This window comes from Lissotriton vulgaris, chromosome 4_1 (genome assembly GCF_964263255.1).
Source record: "Lissotriton vulgaris chromosome 4_1, aLisVul1.2, whole genome shotgun sequence".
Lineage (NCBI taxonomy): Eukaryota > Metazoa > Chordata > Amphibia > Caudata > Salamandridae > Lissotriton > Lissotriton vulgaris.
The window spans coordinates 1,661,615,854-1,661,637,028 of record NC_141691.1 but is presented as its reverse complement, the minus strand read 5'-3'; the positions used below and the strand labels follow the sequence as shown (position 1 = coordinate 1,661,637,028).

The 21,175-nt window shown below is 44.4% G+C and overlaps 1 protein-coding gene across 4 annotated transcripts in view; it reads left to right on the top strand.

The window, feature by feature from the left end:
- The first annotated feature begins 16,387 nt into the window (after window positions 1–16,387).
- The window catches only part of SNX16 (sorting nexin 16), a 232,094-nt gene continuing 227,306 nt past the window's right edge, over window positions 16,388–21,175 (top strand). Inside the window, exon 1 of one of the 4 annotated variants that reach the window (XM_086965940.1) lies at window positions 16,388–16,441. The gene's annotated coding sequence lies outside the window, so the exon portion shown is untranslated. Of the gene's footprint in view, window positions 16,481–21,175 lie in introns of all 4 variants that reach the window. The other 3 variants (XM_086965939.1, XM_086965941.1, XM_086965942.1) reach the window with 3 other exon arrangements.

Below are 21,175 nucleotides of genomic sequence, written 5' to 3'. Positions count from 1 at the left end.
CCTGTGACTTTGCTACATACATGGGGGAGTCATTTCAAGACATAGCTGTTTGTCTTGCTATACTGTCTGCAAACGCATTGCCTTGTCCCACTTTATCAGTGATCTTTTTATGTGCACTGCATTTAATTATCGCTACTTTCTTTGGGCAAAGCAACGCGTTTAGGAGATCACGCACTAGTTCTCCGTGCATAATGTGTACTCCATGAGAAGTCAAAAACCCACGCTCTTTCCAGAGTAGGCCAAAGTCATGCGCTACTCCGAAGGCGTACCGGCTGTCTGTGTAGATATTCACACATAGACCAGCACTCAGTTCGCAGGCTCTTGTCAAGGCTATCAGCTCTGCTGCTTGAGCCGATTTCTGTGGTATTCGTGCTGTTTCTACAACCGTCTTAAGCGTCGTGATCGCATATGCTGCAGAGGTCGTGCCATCTGGCAGCCTCAAACACGATCCATCAACCCACAGTTCCCCGTCCACATCTGGAAGTGGCATATCCTGTAAGTCGACACGACCCTTTGTTTGTTCCTCGGTCAGGAAAACACAATCATGATGTTTTTCCTCCTGACCCTCTTCGACCGGAAAAGGCAATAAAGTGGCAGGATTCAGGGTAGCGCATCTTTTCAATGTGATATGTGGCGCCAGAACTGTGAGCTCATATCCTGTCAAACGTGCGCTCGTGAGATACTGTGTTTTTGTTTGATTCAACAGGGCATCTACTGCGTGGGGAACTAACACCAACAATTTGTGCGATAAAACTATTCCCTCACTCTGCCGTATAGCTACTGCTGTTGCTGCAACTGCTCGAAAACACCCAGGTAACCCTCGTGCTACAGGATCAAGAATGGCTGAAAAGTACACGCATGGCCTCTGCTTATCCCCGTGTGCTTGCACTAGCACTGATAACGCGCACCCATCTTTCTCGTGCACGTACAATGTGAAAATCTTTGTGTAATCTGGTGTACCTAAAACGGGTGCAGAGCAAAGGGCTTGTATCAATTGTTCAAACGCATTCTGACATTCATCTGTCCATTCAAGGGGCATTGGTGTAGTTTTGGACAGTAACGCTAACAAAGGTTTTATAATGTGCGAAAACCCCATGATCCACTGTCTACAAAAGGACGTTAATCCTATAAAGGCGCGTACATCTCTCTGAGTGCGGGGGACTGGTGTATCTAAAATCGCCTGAATTCGATCTGATGTTAATGCACGCCCCTCCTTAGACAAAAGATGACCGAGGTAGGTCACCTTGGGTCTACAGTATTGAAGCTTTTTCTTAGAAACTTTATGATTGTTCTGAGCCAAAAAGGAAAGCAAAGCAAGTGTACTCTCCTCACATTGTGCATAAGTGTCTGCAGCCAACAGGAGGTCATCAACATACTGTATAAGGGCTACTCCAGATTGCAATTTGAAAGAGTCAAGCTGTCTTTTTAAAGCCTGGCTGTAGATACTAGGACTCTCTGTGTAACCTTGAGGAACACGACAAAATCTATACGATTTATTATTTAACGTAAAGCCAAATAAATATCTGGATTGTCATTCAAAATAACTCGCACTCCCTCGGGGGCGCAGCGTATCGTTGCTCGAAAGTATTTGAGCAAATCAATGCCCATAATGTTATCTGGGGTGTGAGGTGACAACAAAAATGGACCAAAGCTGAAAAATTTATCAATACAAAGTGCAAGAGGTTGTGATAATGGGCTAGGAGAGGGTGTGCCATCAAACCCTATACATGTTATCGTTTCGCCAGACAGGGGAGCCCTTGGAACCAAGTTTTTAGACAAAGCACTACGAGTAGCTCCTGTGTCAACTAAAAACTGATCAGTAGAACCCAAAATGCCCGCTGATACATATGGACCTCTTTGATCTACTGGTACTTCAACTGATTCCGTACCCCATCCTACGCAGTCCTATGCATGCACATAATCCTGATGCTCCACATTCTCACCCTCCGATATCTGGTATTGATTTCGTCTATCAAAGGTATTACGTTCATCCTGACCACGGCCCCTCTCTTCAAACCTACCACGATCACTTCCGCCACCTCTCGCTCCTGAATAATTATTTCTCGACCTTCCACTCCCTCGACCACGCTGACTACGCTGTTCACGAAGTACCGGACAATCTTCAGCCCAATGCCCAAACTCCTTACAATAGGCACATTGGTCCTCTGCTATGTCAGTACGACCGTACGACGCATTACTCCCTCCTCGCCTACCTCTATCATTCCCTCTAGATTGCGTTCCGCGAACCTGTGCCAACATCACCTTCGTTTTCAATTCCTTCGTTTTCTTATCTGCACTTTCTTTAGCCTCTAATTCCTGCCGCTCATAATACTGAGCCATAGTTAACAAAGACGCAGGGGTCGCCGTGGCCCAGGAACTTTCACTCGTCTTTAATCGTTTTGCAATCTCCGGTAGGATATTAGCCACATACTTATCTACAAACAGATGCCTACCCGTATCATCTGTTAACGATTGACCACTGTAATCGTGAAACGCCTCTTCGAAACGTGTAAAGAAATCTGATACCGATTCATCTAACTTTTGTTTGCATGAAGCTAACATAGTCCAATCGATCTTTTTAGGAGGGACAAGTGTTTTTAATTTAGTTAAAATAGCCGCTGGGAGTTCTAAAATCATATCACATGGTTTACATGCAGGTTCCCTGTCTAAGTCAGCCTGATTTAGGTCTTTCCAAGTTGCCCCAAACGCCGCTTGATCATTAGTTTTACGAATCGACCTCCACATATCGGGCAGAAGAATTAACCCAAAAAAATAGATCTATATCAACAAGAGTCATAACACAAGAAGAAATGGCCCCCTCCACCCCTTCATAGAATGCGGCTGGATTTTTATGGAGATCGGGCAAAGCATTTTTCAATGCCATAACATCTGCTCTATTCCAAGGCGTATACACCCAATTATATACAAAGTACCCCTTTGCATCCTTCGATGTTTTATCTTCATCTGTACCGTCCCCCTTAGGGGGAACATACAAAGGTGCAGCTTCACGCATAGGCATAACATGCACTTTAGAATTCTTATCTGAACCCAGGATAGAACACTGTTTGGACTGCTCCGTCGACCCCGGCACGGACTCCTTATCCTTTTTCTTTTCTTCCAGCAACCTGGACGTCTCATCCCGTAGCTTGATCAGTTGTTTGAAAAAGGTATCAACATCTGCAAGAACAAATACACCTTTATCCAAATTCTCATGATGAACCGACACAGCCTTAGGTTCTAAAGTCTCTGAATGTTTACGAAATCGAGTAACAACTTCATCGGCAAAAGTATTCAAAAAACACATCAATTCTCGTTCTGTCCATTTACCCCTTTCGGCAACAACGTCGGACACAGTTATATGATTTAAATTCAATTTCCGAGCACAACTACGCAGTTCCGCGGATCTCTCCGCAGATAACCTGACACTTGACTTATTCCCTTTTCCCGACTGATCCTGTCCTTCATCACCAGAATCTTCAATCGGAGCCGTAGGAGGAACGTACGGAGGCGGAGATCGATCTAATAACGAAAAATCATCAATTTCATTATTAAGGACAGGATAAAGCGGTCGTCGAATAGGAAATTGACCAGTCGTTTGCAAATTACGTTCCCGTGCCTCCCTCTCTTTCTTTTCCTGCGCCTCCTTTTCCTCAAGCTGTAAAGCTTTATCTCGAGCAGCCTTGCGCTGCTCTTTGTCCGCCAAGGCAACTTCACGCTTCATAAGTTCACGCACCGCTTTCTCCCACATTCGCACACAATCAAACATATCCTGTCTAGACCTGCGCTGAAACAAACATTGCTCCACAAACTGAACATTTCGCAAATCAAACAACCCATGTAGTGGCCATTGCAACTCGGGATCAGTTCTAGTGTATTTATGCCATAATTTACTGTACAGTATAGGGGGAAGGCCAAATTTGACATACATCTCACGGTTTGGAGTTCCCTCTGGGGGAGCCGGCTGAGATTTCGCTAACCTAATTGTGGTACCATTTCCGAAACTAACAAAGACAAAAATGTGTGTGGAGGGTCAAGGGGCATATTTACCGACCTGTCTGCTAACACCCCTGTTCAGACTGTGAAACATACAAAGAAACAGACCAGGTCCGACGTTTGGTGTGTAACTGTACCAGTGACTGAGAAACAGATAGAATGTATGCGTGCATCACTACCCTCGGTGGTTATTGGCAACATATAACTAGAAAAAATCCCATCAGACCACCCTTATTGGTGGAGTTAACGTCACGTGGGAGTCGTTGATCATACCATACCACATATGGCCAAATAGTGCCGTAGTGGGAATGGATGTCAGCAATCTAGCCATAATGTTTGCCATTAAGTGGACATAATAAAGTGCAGTGCTCAAGTGATAATAGTGAAATAAAATTGACTACTTCAGTTCTGACAAAGTGTACATACAGAAACTACGGTGTCAAAAATTAAAAACGCCTGGTGAAAAGTCTACCCTATGGCGCTATGCAGGACGGTCGACATGTTTCAGCCTATGGGACATTGTCCCGGCTTTCTTCAGGACCATAAACATAAGGAAGCTACTGCAATTACAACCACAAACAATGTGTTGGGTAAAAACCTGATACATATCTACCCGAAATTCAAACGTTTTAGGCGTCCACTGGTGGGAGAAGAAGATCTTCTTCCTGTCAACAAACAAAAGATGATTGTACTACAATATTGAATTACACCCACACAACCACCTGGATACAGAGAGACCGAATACAAGAACACACCTGCATGATTACATTATATTCCGCATATATAAGGAAAAAGCATAATAGCTAAATCACTTGGAGGCATTTCCTCCAAGTGATACTCACCCAGCCTTGTGTGGGTGAAGACCTCACCTCACCCGGCGACCGCTCGGGAGTAGGAGGCCCCGCTCTATGGTGTAGAAAAAGAGCACAGTAAGTGAAACTTTACGGTGCCCAAGCCAATCGCTCTACACACTGAACCTAACTCACATGTGGTTTATACCGCCCCGCCAAACCCAAAGTCCCCACAGCCCATCTCTAGTGACATGTTGGAAATCGCATATGTTGCGAAATGTCTCTTATTGCGAGACTTAATGCAGACCCTAGGGGGTGTCTATGAGCAATTTGTTGATACAGTAGTATGAACATATAACTAATATGTCCCAAACAATTGCCAAAAGTAGGAGAAGGTAAGAGGTAGTCCAGTGTTAATTAAATAGACTACCTAGAAGCACTAGCTTCTTAAATGTGGTGGGATGTGGGTCATACAAGTCCCCAGAAACTACCCACCCATACCCCGAGCTGGAACCATCTAAACTCCATTAGAACTGTAATAATTTGGAGCAGCTGTGTGGTATACAGTCGCCAGAGAGACACAGCATTCAAAAACTCACCTGTCCGTCGGTGCCCCGGTGTGTGAGCCAAGCGGAAGGGGAGGTGTCGATATGGAAGCCACGAACATTTAAATAGACTTCCAGGCGGTAACATGTATCGAGGAAAAAACGCGATAGAAGACACTGCTCTCTCGCGCATGCGCAGAAGGTAGAGGGGCGCCGCGATAACTAATCGTTATTAGCCACAATATATCGCGCAAGTTAAGACAATAGATGAATCTAACCTGGAAAACAAACGTAGATGCAACGGTAAACCCCCTAAGAGAGGGCTGCCCTACGTTGTTTGTTCAATATTTTACAGTGTGCCCCGGCGCATGCCCAGCGCGAGAGACACTGTTCTCTGGAGCATGCGCCCGGCGGCCTGTATGCACTCTTCCAAGAGTCGATGTGCAAGTATTCAAAAATGTGCAGCGTATATCTCCCGATAGGAGGGCTGCCACTGGGCCAAAGAGCGACTGGACTTGTTTGGTGATTAAAACAAGTATAGTTAGTAAATTAAAAGTATGCTCTCGTCATAGAATAAACCACCATGAGTGCGGTGGAAATACTGATTTGTAATTATTTTCTGAATGCAGCTGAGCAGTCAGCATACTGTATAAATTAAATTCACATACTTATGATGGAACAGGACCAAAATACGCCTATGGCTGTATTATTGAATGTAATACATAAATGGTTTGGAAGATACATGTGCGCTCACGCCAATCACTCAATGCTAAAAAGCGACTTGGCTAGAGGGTCATCATATTTGCAAGCTAGAATGACATGGAAATGCGAAGTTATTGTCTTCAAATGTCACTGAGGGAGGGATGTGGAGCAAAGGAGGTAGGCAGGGTGGGGACACACACACAGTTGGGTTAGGTGAGCTTACGAGGTGCGAATAACCAATGATTCCACCTATGTTCTAGGACCCGCAACTGAAAAGTTGCTCAAATACTAACAAAGACAAAAATGTGTGTGGAGGGTCAAGGAGCATATTTACCGACCTGTCTGCTAACACCCCTGTTCAGACTGTGAAACATACAAAGAAACAGACCAGGTCCGACGTTTGGTGTGTAACTGTACCAGTGACTGAGAAACAGATAGAATGTATGTGTGCATCACTACCCTCGGTGGTTATTGGCAACATATAACTAGAAAAAATCCCATCAGACCACCCTTATTGGTGGAGTTAACGTCACGTGGGAGTCGTTGATCATACCATACCACATATGGCCAAATAGTGCCGTAGTGGGAATGGATGTCAGCAATCTAGCCATAATGTTTGCCATTAAGTGGACATAATAAAGTGCAGTGCTCAAGTGATAATAGTGAAATAAAATTGACTACTTCAGTTCTGACAAAGTGTACATACAGAAACTACGGTGTCAAAAATTAAAAACGCCTGGTGAAAAGTCTACCCTATGGCGCTATGCAGGACGGTCGACATGTTTCAGCCTATGGGACATTGTCCCGGCTTTCTTCAGGACCATAAACATAAGGAAGCTACTGCAATTACAACCACAAACAATGTGTTGGGTAAAAACCTGATACATATCTACCAGAAATTCAAACGTTTTAGGCGTCCACTGGTGGGAGAAGAAGATCTTCTTCCTGTCAACAAACAAAAGATGATTGTACTACAATATTGAATTACACCCACACAACCACCTGGATACAGAGAGACCGAATACAAGAACACACCTGCATGAATACATTATATTCCGCATATATAAGGAAAAGCATAATAGCTAAATCACTTGGAGGCATTTCCTCCAAGTGATACTCACCCAGCCTTGTGTGGGTGAAGACCTCACCTCACCCGGCGACCGCTCGGGAGTAGGAGGCCCCGCTCTATGGTGTAGAAAAAGAGCACAGTAAGTGAAACTTTACGGTGCCCAAGCCAATCGCTCTACACACTGAACCTAACTCACATGTGGTGTATACCGCCCCGCCAAACCCAAAGTCCCCACAGCCCATCTCTAGTGACATGTTGGAAATCGCATATGTTGCGAAATGTCTCTTATTGCGAGACTTAATGCAGACCCTAGGGGGTGTCTATGAGCAATTTGTTGATACAGTAGTATGAACATATAACTAATATGTCCCAAACAATTGCCAAAAGTAGGAGAAGGTAAGAGGTAGTCCAGTGTTAATTAAATAGACTACCTAGAAGCACTAGCTTCTTAAATGTGGTGGGATGTGGGTCATACAAGTCCCCAGAAACTACCCACCCATACCCCGAGCTGGACCCATCTAAACTCCATTAGAACTGTAATAATTTGGAGCAGCTGTGTGGTATACAGTCGCCAGAGAGACACAGCATTCAAAAACTCACCTGTCCGTCGGTGCCCCGGTGTGTGAGCCAAGCGGAAGGGGAGGTGTCGATATGGAAGCCACGAACATTTAAATAGACTTCCAGGCGGTAACATGTATCGAGGAAAAAACGCGTTAGAAGACACTGCTCTCTCGCGCATGCGCAGAAGGTAGAGGGGCGCCGCGATAACTAATCGTTATTAGCCACAATATATCGCGCAAGTTAAGACAATCACTTGGAGGCATTTCCTCCAAGTGATACTCACCCAGCCTTGTGTGACCAAACAAGTCCAGTCGCTCTTTGGCCCAGTGGCAGCCCTCCTATCGGGAGATATACGCTGCACATTTTTGAATACTTGCACATCGACTCTTGGAAGAGTGCATACAGGCCGCCGGGCGCATGCTCCAGAGAACAGTGTCTCTCGCGCTGGGCATGCGCCGGGGCACACTGTAAAATATTGAACAAACAACGTAGGGCAGCCCTCTCTTAGGGGGTTTACCGTTGCATCTACGTTTGTTTTCCAGGTTAGATTCATCTATTGTCTTAACTTGCGCAATATATTGTGGCTAATAACGATTAGTTATCGCGGCGCCCCTCTACCTTCTGCGCATGCGCGAGAGAGCAGTGTCTTCTATCGCGTTTTTTCCTCGATACATGTTACCGCCTGGAAGTCTATTTAAATGTTCGTGGCTTCCATATCAACACCTCCCCTTCCGCTTGGCTCACACACCGGGGCACCGACGGACAGGTGAGTTTTTGAATGCTGTGTCTCTCTGGCGACTGTATACCACACAGCTGCTCCAAATTATTACAGTTCTAATGGAGTTTAGATGGTTCCAGCTCGGGGTATGGGTGGGTAGTTTCTGGGGACTTGTATGACCCACATCCCACCACATTTAAGAAGCTAGTGCTTCTAGGTAGTCTATTTAATTAACACTGGACTACCTCTTACCTTCTCCTACTTTTGGCAATTGTTTGGGACATATTAGTTATATGTTCATACTACTGTATCAACAAATTGCTCATAGACACCCCCTAGGGTCTGCATTAAGTCTCGCAATAAGAGACATTTCGCAACATATGCGATTTCCAACATGTCACTAGAGATGGGCTGTGGGGACTTTGGGTTTGGCGGGGCGGTATACACCACATGTGAGTTAGGTTCAGTGTGTAGAGCGATTGGCTTGGGCACCGTAAAGTTTCACTTACTGTGCTCTTTTTCTACACCATAGAGCGGGGCCTCCTACTCCCGAGCGGTCGCCGGGTGAGGTGAGGTCTTCACCCACACAAGGCTGGGTGAGTATCACTTGGAGGAAATGCCTCCAAGTGATTTAGCTATTATGCTTTTTCCTTATATATGCGGAATATAATGTATTCATGCAGGTGTGTTCTTGTATTCGGTCTCTCTGTATCCAGGTGGTTGTGTGGGTGTAATTCAATATTGTAGTACAATCATCTTTTGTTTGTTGACAGGAAGAAGATCTTCTTCTCCCACCAGTGGACGCCTAAAACGTTTGAATTTCTGGTAGATATGTATCAGGTTTTTACCCAACACATTGTTTGTGGTTGTAATTGCAGTAGCTTCCTTATGTTTATGGTCCTGAAGAAAGCCGGGACAATGTCCCATAGGCTGAAACATGTCGACCGTCCTGCATAGCGCCATAGGGTAGACTTTTCACCAGGCGTTTTTAATTTTTGACACCGTAGTTTCTGTATGTACACTTTGTCAGAACTGAAGTAGTCAATTTTATTTCACTATTATCACTTGAGCACTGCACTTTATTATGTCCACTTAATGGCAAACATTATGGCTAGATTGCTGACATCCATTCCCACTACGGCACTATTTGGCCATATGTGGTATGGTATGATCAACGACTCCCACGTGACGTTAACTCCACCAATAAGGGTGGTCTGATGGGATTTTTTCTAGTTATATGTTGCCAATAACCACCGAGGGTAGTGATGCACACATACATTCTATCTGTTTCTCAGTCACTGGTACAGTTACACACCAAACGTCGGACCTGGTCTGTTTCTTTGTATGTTTCACAGTCTGAACAGGGGTGTTAGCAGACAGGTCGGTAAATATGCTCCTTGACCCTCCACACACATTTTTGTCTTTGTTAGTATTTGAGCAACTTTTCAGTTGCGGGTCCTAGAACATAGGTGGAATCATTGGTTATTCGCACCTCGTAAGCTCACCTAACCCAACTGTGTGTGTGTCCCCACCCTGCCTACCTCCTTTGCTCCACATCCCTCCCTCAGTGACATTTGAAGACAATAACTTCGCATTGCTTGCAAATATGATGACCCTCTAGCCAAGTCGCTTTTTAGCATTGAGTGATTGGCGTGAGCGCACATGTATCTTCCAAACCATTTATGTATTACATTCAATAATACAGCCATAGGCGTATTTTGGTCCTGTTCCATCATAAGTATGTGAATTTAATTTATACAGTATGCTGACTGCTCAGCTGCATTCAGAAAATAATTACAAATCAGTATTTCCACCGCACTCATGGTGGTTTATTCTATGACGAGAGCATACTTTTAATTTACTAACTATACTTGTTTTAATCACCAAACAAGTCCAGTCGCTCTTTGGCCCAGTGGCAGCCCTCCTATCGGGAGATATACGCTGCACATTTTTGAATACTTGCACATCGACTCTTGGAAGAGTGCATACAGGCCGCCGGGCGCATGCTCCAGAGAACAGTGTCTCTCGCGCTGAGCATGCGCCGGGGCACACTGTAAAATATTGAACAAACAACGTAGGGCAGCCCTCTCTTAGGGGGTTTACCGTTGCATCTACGTTTGTTTTCCAGGTTAGATTCATCTATTGTCTTAACTTGCGCGATATATTGTGGCTAATAACGATTAGTTATCGCGGCGCCCCTCTACCTTCTGCGCATGCGCGAGAGAGCAGTGTCTTCTATCGCGTTTTTTCCTCGATACATGTTACCGCCTGGAAGTCTATTTAAATGTTCGTGGCTTCCATATCGACACCTCCCCTTCCGCTTGGCTCACACACCGGGGCACCGACGGACAGGTGAGTTTTTGAATGCTGTGTCTCTCTGGCGACTGTATACCACACAGCTGCTCCAAATTATTACAGTTCTAATGGAGTTTAGATGGTTCCAGCTCGGGGTATGGGTGGGTAGTTTCTGGGGACGTGTATGACCCACATCCCACCACATTTAAGAAGCTAGTGCTTCTAGGTAGTCTATTTAATTAACACTGGACTACCTCTTACCTTCTCCTACTTTTGGCAATTGTTTGGGACATATTAGTTATATGTTCATACTACTGTATCAACAAATTGCTCATAGACACCCCCTAGGGTCTGCATTAAGTCTCGCAATAAGAGACATTTCGCAACATATGCGATTTCCAACATGTCACTAGAGATGGGCTGTGGGGACTTTGGGTTTGGCGGGGCGGTATACACCACATGTGAGTTAGGTTCAGTGTGTAGAGCGATTGGCTTGGGCACCGTAAAGTTTCACTTACTGTGCTCTTTTTCTACACCATAGAGCGGGGCCTCCTACTCCCGAGCGGTCGCCGGGTGAGGTGAGGTCTTCACCCACACAAGGCTGGGTGAGTATCACTTGGAGGAAATGCCTCCAAGTGATTTAGCTATTATGCTTTTTCCTTATATATGCGGAATATAATGTATTCATGCAGGTGTGTTCTTGTATTCGGTCTCTCTGTATCCAGGTGGTTGTGTGGGTGTAATTCAATATTGTAGTACAATCTTCTTTTGTTTGTTGACAGGAAGAAGATCTTCTTCTCCCACCAGTGGACGCCTAAAACGTTTGAATTTCTGGTAGATATGTATCAGGTTTTTACCCAACACATTGTTTGTGGTTGTAATTGCAGTAGCTTCCTTATGTTTATGGTCCTGAAGAAAGCCGGGACAATGTCCCATAGGCTGAAACATGTCGACCGTCCTGCATAGCGCCATAGGGTAGACTTTTCACCAGGCGTTTTTAATTTTTGACACCGTAGTTTCTGTATGTACACTTTGTCAGAACTGAAGTAGTCAATTTTATTTCACTATTATCACTTGAGCACTGCACTTTATTATGTCCACTTAATGGCAAACATTATGGCTAGATTGCTGACATCCATTCCCACTACGGCACTATTTGGCCATATGTGGTATGGTATGATCAACGACTCCCACGTGACGTTAACTCCACCAATAAGGGTGGTCTGATGGGATTTTTTCTAGTTATATGTTGCCAATAACCACCGAGGGTAGTGATGCACACATACATTCTATCTGTTTCTCAGTCACTGGTACAGTTACACACCAAACGTCGGACCTGGTCTGTTTCTTTGTATGTTTCACCATTTCCGAAACAGCACATCCCTCGGAGTGTGCTTAAAACAGGCATGTTCATAAAGTACCACGAAAGCGTGATACCGTAAAAATGGCACTTACAGTACTTCACACAAATGTGCCGCTCAGAATACAACGAAATTAGAGAAACATCTCTACATGCCTGCCTATGTGAAGTGCACTACACATATATATTCAAAGTTCCCAAAGTCAAAATGTTAGCTAACTCAAATCATAGTCACAATCATAGAACTTCAGTAAGCGTCCGTAGACTACCTTACCGATCACAAATCTTACCCAAATCTCAAATATCCAGATTCCAACTGCCAAGGTCTTTAATCGAATCAGCCAAACGGGCACTTGTACAGCAACGCAGACGATCAGGATCTCAGTCGGAGACCGGCGCCACCTGGAAGGTCAGATCAGAAGGAAAGGAAGAAAACACCGTGGGTGCCAAGACTCGGGTCACTCAGTGGCAGCGTACGCGTCCATGGCGAGTTTCCAATCCTTCGTCACGACCTCTCCTTCGGGCATCCGAGTCGCTGATGAGTCCCTTCGTGGTCGCCAATTTGTGGTATAGGGTTCCCAAGGCCTACATGCTCCGCAGAAATACCCACTTACACCAAAGAACTGTTGGCACGGAAACTGAAAAGTACAAAAGACAAGTTTATTAAGACCCCATGGGGTGGTGGTACATTCCTACAGCACCCTTCGGCAATGCAAGAAGTATCACACCGAACACTGGTGCCAATCCTTCTTTTATACATTTTTACAGGTAATAAAAAGATAGGAGGTACAAGGTTACAGAGTTTATGTACATATATGGTCATTTTTGGAGCACAGCCAACTCATGGGAGGGGTTACAATTCCACTGGTCAGTTTGGCAGAACATTCCTGAGGGGTGACTGGTCAGTTGGGACTGCGCATGTACAGGCTTGACCGTTACTAAAAATAGCCTGTTGCTGGGCAAACTCGAGTGGTCAGCGGCACGGACAAAGGACTAAAGGGCATGCTGACCACGAGGCCGCTCATTCCCTAAAATGGCCACTGTAACATAAAAAATGGTGTTTTCGAGTAAGGCCAATTTAAGGGAAATAACGTGTAGCAAAGCTAAGCGCTAACCCGGCCATTGTCAAATTACGACAACAGGCTTCTAGCCAGCTATTTCTTGCAGTAGTTAAAGTTTGAAAGCAGGGCCCTATGGTTCCGAGCACACAGTAAACAAAATTGTTTTACTCAACCGCCGTTTCCCAGCGTTGCTTCACTGCTCAGACATGGATATGAAGGAAGTGGAGTCTGCCACACTTAGAATTAGAAGTGAGGTGGTGGTGGTAGCAGCTCTTTTTGTGTTTACTTCCCTTCGCTCCCCCCACGCGTGTATACTTTCCGTTCTTCAATGTTTTCAGGAATGTGCGAGTTAAAGTGCAGTGTTTTCTTTGTTTCCGCCTGGGGCATACTTTGCACACTGTGCTTTAAATGACGTGCTTTTGTTTGTATTGCTTCTTCTCCAGCCTACCTTGGATGCATTTTTACAAACAATGTTAATTTTAAAGCAAAACTTTAATCATGGTTACTCTATTTTTTTTTTAAACGGGGGGGAGGTAAATGTGTTATGTTATACATTTCTGAACATAAAATAAAGCCCCACAACTTATCAGTTGTGTGCCTGTCCTCCTCCATCTGGCTGCGCTCCATGCAGCATCAGCAGACCTGCGTCTACCATCAGCTCTTCCTCCCCAGCCTATGTTTCTGAGAGTCTGGGCTCCTCTGTCGAAATCTACCATTAATTTATCTTGAATGGTTGTTCAGCGCACGGGAAGATACATTTATTTATATGCATGGTAACCTTACTCCATCACAGCAACATACAACTGGAAGCCCTGGTACATGAAATCTACCCTTGCGCTGTACTACCACTGTACAGGCACTCGTTCTCTCTTCTCTTTTCTGTCGACATTTCTCAATCTGAGTAACTTTCTATTCCATTACTCTCCTCAAATACTAACTAGCTCTGTCTTTGTCGCATATTTATTTATTTGCCCATACACAGACACTCTTACCTTGCTGTTTCATTCTCTATCTCTGACCTCAGTACTTCTATATATATATTACATTATACTGATTTCGCACTCTGTCCACACAGTTTATGATATGCCCTTACCACAAATTCAGTCTGACCTCAGAATATTTCTTAAACAACGAGGGGTTGGGCAATATCTACGCCCAAACAGCACCACCACAGCATCACTCAGGGCCAAGAATGCATCACTCAACACCACCACAGGATCACTCAGCACCACCACAGGATCACTCAGCACCACCACAGGATCACTCAGCACCACCACAGTATCACTCAGCACCACCACAGCATCACTCAGCACCACCACAGCATCACTCAGCACCACCTCAGCGTCACTTAGCAACACCACATCTTCACTCAGCAACACCACAGCATCACTCAGCAACACCACAGCATCACTCAGCAACACCACAGCATCACTCAGCAACACCACAGCATCACTCAGCATTACCACAGCATCACTCAGCGCCACAACAGCATCACTTCGCACCACAACAGCATCACTCAGCACCACCACAGTATCACTCAGCACCACCACAGTATCACTCAGCAACACCACTTCATCACTTAGGGCCAAGAATGCATCACTCAACACCACCACAGGATAACACAGCACCACCACAGAATAACTAAGCACCACCACAGCATCACTCAGCACCACCACAGCATCACTGAGCAACACCACAGCATCACTCAGCAACACCACAGCATCACTCAGCAACACCACAGCATCACTCAGCGCCACCACAGCATCACTCAGCGCCACCACAGCATCACTCAGCGCCACCACAGCATCACGCAGCTCCACCACAGCATCACTCAGCACCACCACAGCATCACTGGTTCAATATGTTCTCTCAATGTTTCAAGCTTTATTACAAATGTCACAAAAAGATGTTAATATTTCACTTTTGTTCTTGGATTTTCGTCACAATAAAATACACTGAACATAATCTTCACAAAAGTTATTTACAAAAGTTTTAAGCTATTGCCATTATAGATTACAATAACTTTTATTTAAGTATTAAATATTTAAAAAAATAAAAGCCATTGTTATTTGTAATTGCAATACATGTAAGTCACTTAAATACAACACATATTGCATTACAAATGCTATAGGTGTCACATTTGTTAAAGTTATAACTATTGGCATTGTAAAAGACAACGCTATTAATTTCGCTATTTTCAAAACCAACACCTACATAAAAAAATTGTCATTTACAATACCAATAGCTCAAACTTTCCTAATGCAAGACCTATTGATTTGCAAATGCTTGTTTTAGGATGTATGCAGATTTCTTGCATATAAAGCTTGGAAAGGTCGAAAGCCATAGCCTTGCCCCTTGCTCTGCCCTTATGCCTGCCCCACACTTCACCACTCCTTTTGGTGAGTACCTGCACCTATTTTTATCCATTAAGAGCACTGCTCCCATGTCTGCAGAAGTGCACCAAAAATGAAAGGCAGTCCTTTTATCCCCTATCTTGGATCTTATTGTAGGAAAGATAAAATGCAAAGACTGCTTCTAAAGAGGTGATGCCCGGGATGTAGGTGACAACTGTTAAGCGCCCCATGTAAAGTGTGACGTCTTTCACCAGTTCTTTTTGTAATTAACACATGGCAGGAGACCCCTGGAAACTAATCTCATCTATTTGATTTGTTCGAAAGGAGTAAACAAACCACAGGTGGCGAGACAACATGTTTTCTCCGCCAAAGGAAAAAAGTGTGTGCGGGTGACAAAAAAAAGCACATCACTATCAGCTGCCTACTCTAAAACGTAAAGTACATTTCAGTAAATATGTCTCTTCATTTCGGAGCTTCCAATTTTGTATCCACTGCTATGACCTACCGATTCCTTACGGGAACGCACTGGTTCCGGTTAAAGGATGTGCTCAAACAAGCCAAGCGCACGTAAGAGAATATGCTGTTTACACAGCTCAGTTCCGTGTGTTTCCGCTTCACTGGGCTTTGCCCATGTTAAAACCCACCGAGTGACTTCTCTCAAATTTCCAGAAATACACTGTGACAGCCAATTGGAAATCCCGGGAATCACAGGACTTTAACAAAAGCGTCACACGTGTAGCTCAGCAAACTGTAGTCGCGTGACGTCTGGGGCCGACGAGATAAGCTTTTCCGGGCGACGGGGCGGTCTTTACCGGGTTGTCAGAACAGCCTTTTCCGGGGCGGGGCTATTGCTAACCAATAGCAAGAATTATGGGGCAGTGCAGCCTTTCTCACCTGTCCTTTTAGCCTGTCAATCACCATAAACTAGCTTTTCGATTACCACTCCCCGCTTTCACTTTTTGAAGCTGTTCAGAGTCGAAAGCAAGGCGAAGGTAATCGGATGTTGGAAGTAATCTGCAGGGAGGCGGGAGGTAAGACCCCCTTTCGGGAACCTCCCGTCTGATTAGGGTTGGCTGGCATGCATTCATGGGTTGCAAAACAAAAGCAATGTATCGTATGTTTACTTGTGGGATGGCAAATATATAAGTTTTATTACATTTTGCCTTGGTTTACGTTTAGGAAATAGTGCATGGAAGGGAAGACCCATTTCTATCTTCACCTGTTACGTGGTTTCTTCCGTGGACACACATAAACCATGCACTGCCACTACAGCTGGCTGATCTTGGAATCCGAGTTTATTAGCACGCGGGCACGCGTTGTGGACTGTAGTAAACAACATTGGTACTAGAACCATGTTTTCAGTTAATAGTATTCTAGTTCACCCTGGAGCCAGAGCTCGACTTCACTGGTGTTCAGTACCAGTTTACAGCTTGTTTGATTTGGAACTCGAGGGCCAGATCATATGGCAACATGGTCCACATCAAATCTATCATCATGGTAAATAACGTGGCACTAGTTTGGTGCATACTATTTAGTTGCCCGGAAGGGGTTTAATATATCCCGAAATTATGGTAATTACAGAGGACGTAAAAGGCTCCGGAATGTTTTTTTTCTTCTTATTGTAACTCTTAAAACTTGGTAATTTATCACACAATGTCCTATTAGAGTCACCTGCGGTTGGCTGTTTTTGGTAATCGGATCTGAATTTGACAATGGTTGGCTTGAAAAGTGGGATGAAATAAGTTTGTATGGAGCGGGGGGAGGTGTGGGGCGAGACTCCGTAAAGGGGGATTCCATACGAGGGTTGTGGCCTTCGTGATTAGGGGCGAGGCTTAAACTCGTGAACGACATTTCTGCAATTCCCAACGTTTGCCATCCAGCCAGTATTATGTTTCCTCCATGAGCGTTCTGTTATTCTAAACGGATATAGTACACAACTAACACGTACAAAATCAGCAGCTTTGTCAAAGGTTGTTTATTGTTTAAGGGGATTGAGTAACAGCAATGATTCTGTTACAAATAATTCATGTTCAGATGTTTACATTCTAAAACTGTGAGACTTAATTAAACATTATTAAAGTCTGTGGAAGAGGTAGTAGTTTTCAAAGTGTCTCACTCGCCCCCGTTATGTTCACTCTCTTAGGCATGCAGGGACTCTTTCCACATCTCGTCCATATCTACCACCTCATCTCTTTCCTCCTCAACACCCTCTTTTTCACTTTGGCCCGAATGCACTTCCTTGTATCTTCTTTACTCCACCTCCCGTCCAGCAAATACAATGCACCCACTCACCTGCAAACACTGCAGTTCATTTAACTTTTGTCTTGTCAATATTTTGACAACCGTGTACCTCCTTCACACACCCATTTGCACACAATCACAATTGCAGCTGAAATATATGACCATTGCTCTTTGTGCTTTGCGGAGAGGTCAAATATTAGATGACCATGTGTTCGCAACACGGTTTTGATCCACTGACAGTCACTGTGAGAATTGTAAAAAAAAATGATATTTGTATAGTGCACTACTCACCCGCAAGGGTCTCAAGGCGCTTGTACGAATACCGCTGTGGAACATCCTGGCTTTCCCTGTGAGGCGTCCACTCCTGGGCACTCCAAAGGTGGAGGCCAGGCATCCTTAGCGTTGTGGGGGCCGTTGTGGAGATTAAGCACTCTATTGCCCAGAGTTGCAGAGTGGGACTCCATGATTGGAATAGGCACCAAGGCGAGAATTATCAGGTCCGTGGAATTTTGAGCCCAAGACCCGCCGAGGCGGGGAATTGAACCCTGGTCCCGGGCTAGACCTCTGCATCAGGGTCTGCCGCTCTAACCATTGAGCCACACTTGTCCACATTGTGCACTGCCTTCAGCCTCAACCCCAGAGTGCTTGATAGTTTTAACTCTTATAAACACCTCGAGGTGACTAGGTTGAACGTATAAATTATACCAGAGTAATATACTGCACGGAACAAAAATACAGAAATGCAACATCCTGGAAATGGCTAGCATTCTTAGCGAATGCAAGATTAAGTAAAGCATATGCAATATAATAACCGGTAACTAAGTTGCTTACCCTACTGTTCTTTCACTCCTTGTTAAGCATTCGATCAGTGTTCTTGGCGTTACAAAAAGTATATGAATAGAGGGCCCGAAAGGGATATGCTTGTGTCTTTTTTCAATTTTTACCAGGTCTGACATCCGGAGGGACCCGATCCACTTAAAGTCCGGGACCGTATACTTCATAGGAATCATTTGTGAAGTATAAGGAAAAACATCTGTAGCATCATTGAAAACGCGCAATTCTGTGTGTGAGCTGTTGGGCTAATGCAACTCAGTATTTCAAAATACAATATGTAAACAGGAGCACATGTTGCGCCCAGCCAAGTTAAGAGCTGGAAGCTGAGAAAGAACAACATAGATTAGAGAGGTTAAATGGAGGCATCACGTTCTCTGGATCCAAACACTTGATCTACAATGGTCCCAATTTGTATTTGCTCTTCCTCCAGTGATCAGATATCTAGACCCCCTACCATCTTTCCAAAACGGGAACAATTCAGTGAACAGTTATTTAAGACCGGGAACGTCCCCAGCTGCTCCGGCATGCTCAAAGGTGGGAACACAATATCCCGTACAGTAAATGAGGGATGGCCAATCCTGAACAGAGCCCATCCATGTCCATAAGGGACAGCCCTTACATACATGTTTGTTCATGTGGCTTTCTTCAAGACCAACGCCTCAGATATGCAATCCTGATTATTAATGGGTAACACTCCAATGCAAGAGTCCAGGATTATGCCTCTGCATTGATCTCTTTGATCCTGTGGTCTTCAGTCCAATGAATGACCATGTTTTCATCTGCCTTGCATCCTGTGCATTGGGTCGGTTAATTCTTTGCCAACTGCAGACACCAGGTGAAACTGGAATGTTTCTCTAAAATCACATCACAAAGTATACTTTAAGAAACAGCACTGCCACTTTCTTTTATAATAAATGCATATATGGCTTCCATGTGGGCCCTCCTTACAGAGCACAGAGTTAGCTTCCACATTCTTGTAGAGGATTCCTCACTCCACAGCAAAGTATTTCAGGATCTGAGCAGCTGTCAAACTGTTACAGAGTGCCATCAAGAATAGATGGCCTTCAATAGGTTCTTTAAAAATGCCCCCAAAATGGAGGTGTTGTTGATCAGAGTGCTGCAAGAATGATGCAAAAAAAATGGGAACCCTGCGTAGTTAATAGTTTTAGCTGGAGAGCATCTGCTTTAGATGGAGCACTCTACATCACCACTGACACTCTAAATCTGCTCACCTCAATTGTCCGTTTTTCTAGCATAGTTTTTAAGCATTGAATTAGCACAGTTCCATTCACACCGAGCTAGAACAGCTTCAATGCCATTTTTGCAGCACGCGTTTCAGCATAGGATTAGCTAGTTTTATTCATGCAGAGCTAATACATGGCTACATCATTTTGCCATTCCATGCACAGTATTACACCTCTGTTGTGATAAAATACCATTGAAGGTATACTGGAATGAATAAAAGCAGCTCCTGACACGTGTTTTGCTGTTATTCGAGCTCATCAGAGAAGCATGGCTTTGTCCAGACACAAGAAAGCATCCAGTGGAAGTTCAAGCAATGCTCTTTCAGGCTCAGAGTGAAACTTGGCTTTAATAATTTTAGAAGTGTATTTTTTGTGAATGCAATGGTCTCATTGTTTTGTGGTTGTGTGTTTTGCATTTGCACGTATCTCTCAAACCCCCCCTTACATTTCCCTTATTCCCACCTATTTAAAGTAATTATGCCCCATTTTCCCACCACCCTGGTCCAGTGCACTTTTACTACAAAGGAGTAAACTTGTCAATGTCATTTTAGTGTTTAGTTAATAAAACCATAACAATTTACGTACATATATTCAATATCCAACCAAGATCCTAAAATGACTAAAAAGCCTTATTTTTCTGTCCCATTTAAAAGCGTCTCTAATAACACAAAATCCACTCCATGTAGAGGGAGAAGAGTAAGGATTAGTGAGTAAAAACTTTGTGGTAAGGGAGTACAGAAGTAAGTCCAAATACTGAGCACTTAAAGTGCATGGGGCGAAGGGTTCGCATAGATCGTGAAGAGCCCGGCAAGCAACAAGTCCGAGGGAACAACAGTTGTGGCAGTGCAGGACAGATAGGCCCTTTATTTCCCCTTGCACCTGTGTGGAAAGTGATCATCCTAGGCTAATATGCATAGATAAAGTAGGCAGCAAGATCTAACCCCCGCTCCCCCCTGTTACAACGATCGATAGTGAATCACGTCATGTTGCTTTCCCACACTTGTTACCATGGTTAGACCGAAAACCCCTTACCACGCCTTTGTCACAGTTCAAGAATTTAGAATACAATAGTAAGTCATCAGTTTTTGGGTGGGAGATGTGGGCTGGGGCTCGACAGTTCGAAGTTGAGCTCTGGCTTCATTGAGGTTTGCCCCACACCTCAAAAGAGTGCTCACATCGGTTTGGGTAAAACAAAGCCATGAGCACTCAAGGCAGGTTTTGGACCCCCTGTATCAAGTAGATTGGTTTAAACAGACGCCTCCTGAAGACGTCAAGAGGGGGGCAGCAGCACAGGATGTCTAACCAGGATTCATGCTAAAAATTGCATAGCCTGTACTCCCTTTCCCGGTTGGACCCATGCCGGGTTGAAATTGGCCACTGGTAAACCAAGCAGGCGCATATAAAGGA